Consider the following 13,151-nt stretch of genomic DNA (forward strand, 5'->3'; position numbering starts at 1 on the left):
TTCTCCCTCCGTCTCCATCTCACTTTGTGCGCTTTTTGTCGAACTCCTGTTACGGCCTCTGTTCGATCACCTTTTCCACTGGCAGCAAATGAATCCATAGCCTTTTGAAATAATTCCATTTGTTCATTTCACTTGCCATACGTCTTTAAAAAGTACATTTCAAAAGCTACTGTCTGGTTGCAGCCTTTAGGCAAACTAAAAGTGACGCTGCCATCTGTTTAAGTGGATGTATTTGTGTTTTCAGCAAAGCCTGAATTCCTTTTTTCCAGTCAGCTTAGTTAGTTTACTGACAATTAGAGTATGTGGGCATCGGGCCAAGTCAGCCCGCGTGGTGGAACTAAGCGCCACACAAGTCTGCCGTGGCCCAGTTAGTGTGGAGTGGATAAAGCCTCGAGGTCAAGCAGACAAAGAAGAGCAGTCAGGGCCACCGGGGCACAGGGACATCTGAGCTTATGCGTTCGCCCCATGGACTCCATTCTCAATAAAGATTCAACCAATTATGACTAAACTATAATGCATATTTGCTCCCAGAAACATATCATGCCCTTTCATTGACAGTCTCCAATATTCTAAAAGTCAGAAGTTTTCATTTCAACAGAGTATATAGGATTAACACGCTCATCTCCAGATACAGTAAGGATTAAGCTGGTGCCACCAGCATTTTAAAAGTCTACTGCGTCTCTCGTCTAGAGACGATGGTGTTGATCTTTCCATCTAACTCTCGACCAGACATTGCATAACTGTATTCCCCCCTTTAATTAATTATCATCCCTGAATAATCACACCGGGAGCCATCATATTGCGTATTAACTCTAAAACGTAGTTTTTCCATTATTATAAATACGCAGTGCCTCACAGAGAAGATTTAGCTCGGTTACATCACTACAGACTTTGCTCTCCGCCTCTGGCACTAGAAGAGAGAGAGAGCTGAATGTTCACACGTCTGCATTCAAACTTTTTAAAAAAGACTTCAACTAAGATCACACAGACTTTGTTTCGTTCGAGGGTGAATTTGACCATAATTGATATGTAACTTGACAAATGATTCACTAGATTTACACAATGACCTCACAAATTCACATTGTTTTCAGGGGTGTATATGAACACGTCTGATAAATAGGTCACCCCGTTGTGCTGGTCCCATTCTAATGGGTGGAAGACCAACTGAACGTGGCCTCTTGGAGGCAGCAGATGTTGGGTCCTGAAGCAGTGGAGCAGCAGCAGCAGCAGCAGCGCCACAAGCTCGCTGGCCTCGGGACTTGTCTGTTAGTCAGTCTGGTGTCTGGTGTCAAGCTTCATGCATGTGTACACACACACACGCACACGCACACACACACCAGCCTCCTTAAACACACTGCAGAAAGGCAAACACAAATCACTCCACCCACTCGTCAATGATGACACATCATCAAGATAATTCTGCCCCATCGTTTTGTTTTCGTCATGCCGCTTCACACACACACACACACACACCGTCGCACCCCTACTCGCGCACAGACTTCCATATCGCCGAGCCGTCCCTTATGATTAGCCATATTCAGAGAACCCTGTGTTTTCCTACGGAATATTTCTTTTAAACAAAACAAACAACAAAACATGCACCGCTTGATTGACGTCTGCGGAAATGAGGAAGTTGCATCCTCAAAGGAGACACCATACGGATGGGAGCAGCACACCGACGAGAGGCATCGACAAAAGGCGCTTGTAAATTCCTGACATGCCTAGCATATGTTAATGAGCCATTCTCTGGCTCTGATATAATTACTGCGAGGGGATATTGCCTTTGGTGGAAATATCTGTCTCGCATGGCATGGCTACCTCATGGGGGTGAGGGGGGGAAAAAAAGAGAAAAAAGTAAAGAATGACAAAGTAGCGGGTGCATAAATTCTCATTTACCATGCTTGGAGGTAAAGAGAGTGATGTTGGCAAATTCACTCAGGATGATGTATTGGGGAGAAGGCACCTTGGGTTCATTACGTACCTCCTTTGTTAAAGCGCTTTCTGCAGTCTTGTATCGTTTGTTAGAGGGTATTTAGTCTGTCTTGTCATTTGGAGCACTTGCTATGGATGTCTTTAGAGGAGCCTATGGCTGCTGGAGCTTAAATTGCATTTTGGAGCCAGAGCGGCAAGTGGTATGTTAGCTGAAAACAAAAGAAAGCTGGAAGAACGTAAGATGCTGACTCAAGCTTATATTATAATGGACATGATGAAAATGTGTATGTTTGATGCTGAAGGTCATACGCAGCCTTGTCTCTGCACTATAACTGTGATTTTGATTTGATATTTTACCTCTCTGTATCAAGTCTCACTGCTTGGTGCTTAATATATTGTTTCCATGGTTATCTGTGGTTGGGTATGAATCCACACTTTTACAGTATTATGCTTAAACAAGTTTGTGATACTGGTTCCAGTAACAAACACAGCGCAGCTACCCCCGTTTAGTCGTTTTCAGAGATCCATCAAAGACGTGATTGCGGTCTTTGCGGCCCAGCCTGATTTCTCCTCTTCTGTCCTCGGGGTAACAGCAGAGGTGCTATCAAACTGAGTAGCATTGATTGCTGAATTAGGGGCTTGTGACTGGAGAGAGCGGAAAAACAGCCATTCGATAGCGAGCGGTAGGTCGGTGTCATAGCCAGGAGTGTGCACCACTCCAATCAGTAGAATCTATTGTTGTGCGTTGCTGCCCATGACAGATCTTGGTATCGAGCCACTGGCAGACTACCAGGGTATTGTCTGGTTGACGGTTGCACAATCAGCTCTGTTGTGCTGCTAACGCCTGTGGACACTAGGGGGCAGTATGATTCTCTGCTGGCAGACGAGGAGAGATGCTCTGATGCACAGCGACTACGCCTGATAAACCAAAGAGATAGAGCAGCTAATAAAAAGCAAGAAACAATGAGCTCTTATTGGAATTCAAGGCTTAATTGAAATCCGAGCATCAGATCAGAACACTGTAACTCATGTGTGACTATTACATCTAAGAAGGTGCAACCAAATGTGAGAAAGGGGTGAAAGTTTGCTTGCAGTCATTGATTCATATCAACAGAAAAACAGATGCCAGTAAAAGACAATAACTGTATCATCTCTTCATCAAAACAAATCAACACATAACAAAAGAGCCTTCTTGATATAGATTAAAACGGTGGGGGGAAAATAATTTTCAAAGGATAGATTTGAAGCGCGCTCGACTGTAAAGAGATGCTGCAACACAAAAGCCACCCAGATGTACCAGTCTAATAACCCGGCTTCTAGTCTTCTTCTTTCACACGCCACAATATAATATATAAAAAACAGTTGGAATACAAGCAAGTAAACTGTCCGCCCTTTGAGGTTACAAGGAAGCGATGCCATTACTGAGCCATTCCTCATTAGGGGAGTTTTGAGACGAGAGGCCCGGCGGTCGGGCCAGCAACCTCTCACTGGCAGTTCTGGGTCAGCACTGAGCGTGCTGAGGAGAAAAAAACGCCATGCTGCATTGGGTGGAAGACAAAAACAGTGCTGGAACTTCAAAAGAACAAATAAATCTTTAATCTTGAACGTCTTTGAATCCCTTTCGGTTTCCTCGGGTTTGGTAATGACAGAGACCGCGGAGAGGGATGAAGAATCTGTGTTTCTGTTTGTTCCGATGAAAGTGACTGTTTATTTGTCAGGGGAACAAACTGGTGGTGGTGGGGGGTTGAAAGAGATAGATACTGTATTATATCTTTTGATGTTACTTCTGATAGTTCACTTGGTTGGATGGTACGTTTTTTTTTTAATGATGTCTGTTTTAATGCCATCATTTCCCAAAAATAATTCTTTATTGTGCGATTCTATTATACTACTAAAAATGTATTTCTCACTTTCAGAGCAACGTTATTCGATTCATTATTCAAAACAAGCCGGCATATGAATTCAACCCATCAGATACCTGGCGGCAAGCCCGAGAAGTCTCTCCGTTTCCAGCTCCGCTCCATCATCGCTATGATTGACGGCACACGATCTGGAAACCCAGTTTGAGGTCAAGTGATGGCCACTGGAGCATGCCCAGTGTAGCGGAGCAGCAGGCGGGTGGGACACCAGGTAGCAGCATCTGGTTTCCGGGTTTTTCTAGAACACACACTGCCTGTGGCGCTGCAGGCTTGGCTGGCTGAACATCTGTCCGCGATGTGCAGGCCGGCTGGTTGAGCGAGCCCCGCGACCCAGCCGACCAGCCACATGAGCATCCTGCCCAAGCCGATGTCCTTCAGGAATATGCGGGTTTACATCTCCGTTATCTCAGTCCGAAAGTTCCACGTTTATTAATGCTTCATTTCTTTTGCGAGGCAAACGTTTCCCTCCAACATCACACAATTCACAAAGCAGCTGTTGTCTCCAGTGACAAAACGGAAACTAGAATGATATGTTGTGCACATTTCCTCCACGCATCCGTCTTCGTTGTCACAGTGAGACGCCGCGTGTATTCTCAGGTTGTGACAGCCGACGCAATAAAAAAAAAATATAAGAAAAGGTATTTTTGTTGCTCCGCTGTATTTTCACACCATCTAGCCTGTATGCGTTTGGGGCACTCTTGCTTTTGTATATGGAGACAAGAAGAGAATGAATTTCCACAGCACAATAGATGTGAACACAACAGAGACACTCTGTATTCATACATACTTGAGAATGTATATTGTAACTTTTCTTTGGATGAAATTAAACAAAGAGTCTACAGCTATATAATATATAATGTTCATCATCTGTTAGCATGTTAACGTTTCCTTATTACAACCAAAGATAAAGTACAGCTTTGTTGATATTTGGTTATAAAGCCGAAGTATTGAACAAATAAAAAAACAAAAAAATGGCACCACATTAAAAGTATCAGGGGATCAACAACGCAGTAGGGTTCCTCCTCTGGGGATGTCTGTACAAAATGTCATGGCAGTTTATCCAATTTCAGCCTGGACCAAAGTGGTGGAATAACCAACATAGTGACAAAAACAAAGTGAAAGCTACCCTCTACTCACTCCACATGTTTTAAATACCACAATCATTTTTAAATGGCTCCCTTTCTGTTTTTTTACATTTTTTTTAAAAAATATATACAATCTCAACAGACTTAAAATCCATAGGTTACAGCAGCGCAGGCAGAGAAAAGAGTTTATTATTCCTGTGTTCGGAATGACAAGGCGCTGCTGTGAATCAAGAGGCGCCAATCGTAACCTTGCCAGGATAATTGAGGAAACTTTGCAGCCACTGGCATGTCAATCAAGTATTCTTGTGCTGTCTCTCTGTAAAGGGGAGTAAACACTTCCAAGATAATTAGGAGAGAGTTCAATTTGACAAAAGCCTGTTGCATGTGGTTTTAATGAATCCAAAACATTCTGTTTGGGTCGTTGCTTTTGTGTAATTAGCACATGTTGAATTTCTTGAAAAAGAAGTCAGTGCCCCCACGAGAAGCTACAATTACTTTTAACATTGTAGCGCAGCTGCATCTGTAGCATATTAAATGCAAAATTAAGTTGACTTTTTTTTCCTCCTTTTTTCCTGCTGCTATATTATTTTAGCTGAGCATCACCAAGAGCAGTGAAAACAACAACAAAAAAAATCGTAACGACGCTGACGCTTCACACGACTCAGATCCACAGAAAAGAGCAGCGTGATGCATCGTGCCCACTTGCCCCCTTCCAGTCCAAGCCTTTGCCGACACCAGATGGCCGCCTCTCCCACAATGCCGTGCGGTCGCAGATGCCAACAGAAGAGGTGACAAACACTCTGCAGGTGTCTGTCCCTCTGCGTCCGTGGAGTGTGTGTGTGTGTGTGACAGGGGACAAAGAGCATCGCTCTTGCAGGGAGAGGAGAGTGTAATTGATAGCAGAGGACAACCTGCAGGAAGGAAGTGCCATCGTATGCTAAATGGATGGGTTGGCACAGATTGGCACAAACTGTTGGGACAGATGCACCAAAAATGATTCATTATGGAATATTACACCAGCGTGGTAAGAGTCTTGTTTACCGACAGATGAAGAGCGCTGATCTGTCTGGTGAAATCAACATTCAGTGCCTTAAAAAATGTAACATTCCTTGTGGCATCCGTAACACCGCGAGCCCTCAACTATATCCCGTATCGCTGCATGATTTCGTGCTGCAATGTAGGAGTGCATTTGGCTGCACTCGGCAATCTGTTCCCCCTTCCCTGTGTGTCGGCCAGGCCAGGTGTGCTGGTTGGCAGGGGCTTCGAAGAGCCAGGTGAGCAAGCTGCTGGCCAGGTGCCCTCCAGAGGCTCAGTAGACTGACCAGATACCAGATGGCTGTGGAGCACCAGCAGGCAGGCAAGCACACACACAGTTAGTCATGCAAGTGGACCATCTCGCACACACACACGTGCACACACACACGGAGACACTCTTGTTGTGCGCCATAAAAAACGAAGAGCGTGAGGAAACGTTTGCAGCCCTCCAGTGAGTTTCAAAGTGAGATGCTTAATGTGTTTTTACTGTACTTCTCTCTCCCAGAGGCTGAGGCAGAAGTCGGGGCACATCGCGGCGATATATATACAACTCGCTCCACCTCCTCAGAGCTCGCATAAATGTAACTCGTAAAGTCTGGAGCTCGACAAGATCGGGATGAATTTTCAAAAAAAAAAGTTTACGAGACTCCACTTTTTAGTGCTTGAATAAATACTTTGGCATGTGAGTTGAGCTACTAATGGAAACTTTGGCCAACAGTTTGAAAAGATATTAGAAAGAAAATATGGGGTCTGTGAACAATTGAGCTGTTACTGTCTCAACTCTGCCATGCTGTGTGAAACATGATCCGATGTGGATTGAGGGTTTCTGCATTTTTTTTTTTGCTGCAACTAAAGATTTTCCTTAGTTATTATTATATTGTATTATTAATATTATCAGTTTTCCCCAAGCTGCTTTTTACAGCATACATTCACTCACCTGCTTCTTAAAATCACTGACTAAAAGTGAGTCATGTTTTTTTTCATCATATGAAAGTTGTCCAAGCGTGCTGTGTGTAAAGTCTAGTATTTACATACCGGTAGTTCATCATAAGGAGCCTCGCAGCTCTCCTGTTTCCACACGGCCGCCCACGCCCGGTAATAGACTGCTTTGGATTCAGGGGCTGCTAATCTCGAGCTTTGAATCTCAGCCCAAACCCGATTAGCATGACTCTATGGGTTTGGCTTGATTCAGGATCTAATTCCCTCTGGCTCGAATTAGGTCAAGTTTTATTTCATTCATTTTGAATGAATGTATAGCTTCCTTGGTCGGATTTTTTTTTTTTTACTCTTTCCTGCAGACAACTGAGGATCATCTACCAGTTAACAAATGGCTCTTACTTCGCTTATCTAAGTCATTTTAGAATTTTCTTTTTGCAATTTAAATCAAGTCAAGGATAAAGTAATCCTTTGGAGATTATAGTAGTGAAGTTTAGTTTGGGGGGGGAAGGTAAAACAGAATCTGCAATAGGTCAAATTTAGGGCACATTTTGAAAACTTTAATACCATTATTATACCATTACAGGTTAATACAGTCTCAAGAACCTGTTTAAACTCAAAATCCCAATAAAAATTGCATCTACACTCACAGTAGCAGCCAATCGCATGTATTAACGTGCCACCGTCTGAGACCTGAGACTGCTATATAGCTGGTTGTAATATATACACGCTGTGCATAATATCCAGCCTCAATACAGAAACAATGACAGCCGCTTCTTCCGCATTAACTGGCGGTTCATAAATCACACTTGTGGGACTGGCCGGGAGAAGACGGATCGGCCATCTGTAAATATTTATTCAGCATCTCTATAATTAAACAGAGCCAATGCATCATGTCGGGGCATACATGTCTGATGACGGCGGCTCACACACGGCGCTGAATAATACAGAGCGGAACAGCTTGGTCAAACATTTGTTGTAGATCTGGGAGAGAGACAGCGAGATAGAGATAGACAGACAGACAGAGAGAGAGAGAGAGCGAGCGATGAACTGATGGAAGGATAGATTTGTCCAACATGTCGGAATAGTCAAAGATGAACTTCTGAATGCAAAATGTCATTTGACAAAGAGTGACAGCAGAGAGGAAGTCAACGGATGAAATGATAAATACAAGATGATGCAGGAGAGAGAAAAAGGAGCAAGAATACAAGGAAAGATGAATCCAAGGTGTCGGAGGAAGGAAAGAGAGAGGCAGAGGGAAGGGCTGAGGAAATCGTTTCATGATGGTCTGTCGGCGGCAATTTGACCTCAGTTGGAACCAGGATTCACTGAGATTCAAAATACCTTATTCTCTTGCTATTATCACTGACAATAACTGCATTTATACTGTACATTTCAATTCATATTCTTGTTTATAATATTCAAACATTTTAAACACTGAATCACAGATCACATTTTCAGCATTGATATTATTTACACTACTGTTTTATATTGTGGATACATATTTCTTTTCCATATTTCTTATTTTTGTCTTCATATTTTTTGTTGTTATATATTGTAGTACAATGCACATATTTTGACATTATTTTTTACAAATTCTCTGTTTATATATATATTATTTAATAAAAAAATGGTAACAACTGTAATGTAACCCAATTTCACCCAATCAATAAAGCATTTCCAGCTCTGAAGAAAGTCAAAGCTGTATCCTGAAGCGATGTTTAATGAGAGCAGGAGACACAAGAGGACTTGCAAGTCTGATTAAACGCAACTTCCAGGCAAATAAAGTTGAGCAACTTGATAAAGCAACATCTAATGTACATTAACTGTAGCTGGTCATGACCTGACTCCCCATGAAGCTGCATCACTTTAAACATTAAGTTGCAAACACATGACTAATATTACTTTGTTTCTAGGTTTTGGTGCACTAAAGTATTAGTATGTTTAACCCCAGTTTGTTATCATAAGTGCATAACTTGACAGTAATGGTTGCCAGGTTGCCACTAGGAACCATTTTAACAAATTTGCAAACAATTGCTGACCTTTGGCTGCCATCAGTGACTTTTTAACACAATAAACAGATTCAAATTGAGACCGCAAACAGCAATAAAAGCAGGTTACCAGCCAGGCAGCCACTTTTAAAAGTTGCACACACTTTCCCTGCAGTCCCCCGTCTGCATGCACTTTGCTCATTTGTATGCCGATTTGTGCCTGGATTTGAATCCATAAGGGAGCTGCCATTTCCGATCTGAGACATTCACGCAGATATAGAACAACGTTGCAACCCCCCCCCAGTCTCCAGACAACCAGCCCCAGACAATCCTCATCCATCTTCCTTCCCTCTCACACCGATCACGTTTGGGTGCCATGGGACCGCAAGGAAGTCCCATGTATATTTCAGCAAAAAAATATCTCAGCCAATCTGCATGGCAAAACTCAGGGAAATATGGGGAAAAATCGATTACGCAAACAAACCGTTCACCAATAAAAATGCTTCTATTCCATTTTAACATTTTAGATTAATTTGATGGGTGTCCACAGGGACAACATCATGACATGATAAATATTCCACTGGCAACATCATGCTGTCTTCACTTTTTTCAAATAATTAATATGAAAACTTTATCTCTGGCAAACAGGACAAACGGTAAAACAGCACATTGGAGAGCTATTTAGTACTCAGTGACGTATGTGACAGTTTGACTCATAAGGCAAACTTTTTACTATAATTATAAATGATATATATAAATATATAATATTATAAATAAGCAGCAGGACTCTTGAAGGCAAAATAACAACTATTCAATCATCAACCCAAATTATTACTGTGTTATACGGAGAGGACACGTTTCCTGGCTTGTGCAAGTGTTTTGGTTAAGCCTCGCAGACTTTTAGTGCTTATTTAAGATACCAAACCTCACTCAACCGTCTCATGGATTTTTTGGTTGACTCATCCCTCCCACGCTCTTTGCATGCATTAGCATATTCTATTCCAGCACACGCTTGATAGGCACGACATTCCCCACTCATGACTTTTATTCAGGACTAAAGAGCACCATTACGTGCAGGGCATATGTAGCACCACCAAACCTATGAAGCTATATAATTTAGTTTTCTCCACAACTACCCCCAACTGCACACACACACACATGCATCCACATACCTCACATGCCTCCTCAGAGAGATGGATGGCATGCATTCCCATCCCTCTCCTACGCCAGCATCCAGGTGCACAACAGCTGGGGAAGCCAGGGGGAGTGTGCTGGGTAAGGAGGGATGGGAGAGACAGAGGACCGGGGATGGGTGGATGGAAGTGGGGCCAGGGGGTTTAAAGGATGCTCAGGAATAAGCTATAAATTTTCACAGGAGCGCTCCGGGTGCTTATGGCGTCTCCTTGTCTGTCCGGACAGCAGTGCTAAGCGACGGTGTTGCTGCAGTAGCCAGCCCAGTTTCATTTGAACATTAACTGGAGAAAGAGGGGGAGAGAAGAGTGTTGAGTGGAGAAAAAAAAGGTACCTGCTGACTTACATTACAGTTACTGTAGATCACAGGCGGCCCTGTGTTCTCGAAATGTTCAACAGTCGCTCTCATTTCTGACATATGGCTCAAATGTATGATTTAGCCCAAAGTATGCGACGTATATTTAATCGTGAACTCTACCTCCAGAATGAGGTGTTTCAGGGAAACACATTAACATTCTCTGTGCATCACGTTAACGTGCAGTTTTATTTATAACTGCTCAGGTTGAAAACACAACGATTAATTATTCAGCATGATGTCAAGTGTTGAAGAAAATTCAGTTTGAGGTCACAGACAGAGAAAACAACCCACGAATGGACTTTGTTTGTTTTTAATCATGACTTATTGATTCATTTCTAGATGCCGTAGACGTTATTTAAAAAAATATTAAACATTTTTGTTATCCCTTGAGAAAAATCATTTGAATCACACAATGTAAAATTGATGGATGTTTTATGGAATGTTTGTATAATTTATTTTCATATATATATATATATAAATATATATCACTTGTAGAGCTGAAATAATTAGCCCAATAAGCCATTAGTCCATTGATAGAAAATTAATCTGCAACAACTTTGATAATCAATTAATTATTTAAATAAATCTTCAATTAAATCATGTCGCTTCTCTCCGGTTTTCATCATTATATTACCTGACCTTTGATAAATTAAACTATTAACTGATGAATTAAAACAAACAACGTTGAAAATAATCTGAGGTTGCACTAATCACTTGTATGTTTTAAGTCTCCGTCTGTTTTCTCGCGCGTACAAACATCACAGTCAAGGTTAGGCTCCGACGTGCGGACCAATTTATCAGCGCCGAAGCTAACCTGGGAGATTAAACACGATTTCCCAGCCCATCCATATGTTGCGGGGTTTATACGAGGCTTCCCGTTGCGTCTATAGGAGACGTCTGCGTGGCATTTGAATGGTATGGGATGGATCCACTGAGCAGGAAACAGTGGGGTTTGAGATGACTGATGGAGTGTGATGTCCTGCTGTGTGTCATGGTAAACTGTTTTTGGATGTGATTTGGCTCAGTGGGCTGAGAGTGGAACAGCACGGCTTGTGAGAAAATACAACGTGAGACTCCTGCTTCCAAACTGAGTGAATGGAGTGTGGCGATGAATGGAAATCAGATGGAGGTTTGTACAGTGTATTACCTGCTATATGGACTTATATCTTTTAAAAGCTTGTCAACATTCACCTTCTCTCTTACACATTCATACACTGATGGCAGAGGAGTTTGGCATTCAGTGTAATGCCCAAGGACATGGAGGGGCTGGGGATGCTGATTGGACCACCTGCTGTTACTTCTGAACCACATACGTATATGAAACAATCACAGAAATAACAAAAATGTAATGTATACAAAATGTATAAAACCTTTCATATCCATATGCACGTCTTCCATCCACACTTCCACACATAGACGCACGTCCACATGCGCAGTATGGGGTGCAGCCTATGTGTGGGCCCTGTATCTCAGCGTGCCATCCATCATGCGGTAAAGCCACAGTAGGCAGTATACAGTATGCTTGGCCTCAGCTCCTCGTTCAGCCCTCATTAGCCATCAATCACCTCCTCTCCACTGGCTGCCTGCATGGGAAGAGACCTCCTGACTTCACATCCTAGCAAGATGTTCACTTTGGCACTTAACACCACCCACGCACAACCACACACACACACACACACACACACACACACACGCACAACCACACACACACACACACACGCACAACCACACACACACACCCACCCACCCACCCACCCACCCACACACACACACACACACACACACACACACACACACACACACACACACACACACACACACACACACACACACACACACACACACACACACACACACACACACACACACACACACACACACACACACACACACACACACACACACACACACACACACACACACAGGAGTGAAAACATATACCACTCAGTCCATGAAGTCAATGTCAAATATTGAGAGGTTAGTTGCTGTGAGTATAAAGGGCTTGTTATTTGTGATGCGTTTGTATAGCTTAATGAGAATTTAAGAATGTCAGAAGGAGTCCTTAGTGGCCTCAAAATGATGAAATCTATGGATTAAATACACAACAGGAAGATTCCCGCTGCAAATGTTCGAAGTTACAACAGAATGGGAGAAAAGTGGTTCCATTTAACGTCTGCTTTGAAGGTGATCTTAATCTTAATGCGTGCTCGTCTGTGAATGTGTACACTCGAAAGTACATTTTTCCATTTGTGTGAAACAACTGTGTCTGTTTCAACTAGAACCACTGCAAGGTGGATTACAGAAGTCTGCCATGGCTACGGATGAGATTGAAGGAGATAGCAAAAAAGAAAAGGAGGAAGATGTTATTTTTTCCCCTGTTGAATCCCCTCGGTGAGCTTCCACTATCCCCCTGGGGATGTAAGGAAGCATAGTGTATTTTTTCTCTCCACTCACCTGCTGGCCAGTGTATGGAGGTCATTACTTGACATTGATAGCTGCATGGGCTTTTGTCCTTGGCCTCTATATGCCACAGCTGAATACAATGTACTGTACTGTTGAGGAGACGTACTCTAAGGTTAAGACATTCCTCACACAGTGAGCTACTGTTTGCAGTTTAAGTGCAAGTTTGTGTCTGACTCCGTTGGACAAACCAACTACCCCTAATGCAACTCTGATGCACGACCTTCAAAGTGGATTTCGCGGG

This window comes from Eutrigla gurnardus (assembly GCF_963514095.1).
Source record: "Eutrigla gurnardus genome assembly, chromosome: 17".
In the NCBI taxonomy this organism is placed as follows: Eukaryota; Metazoa; Chordata; class Actinopteri; order Perciformes; family Triglidae; genus Eutrigla; species Eutrigla gurnardus.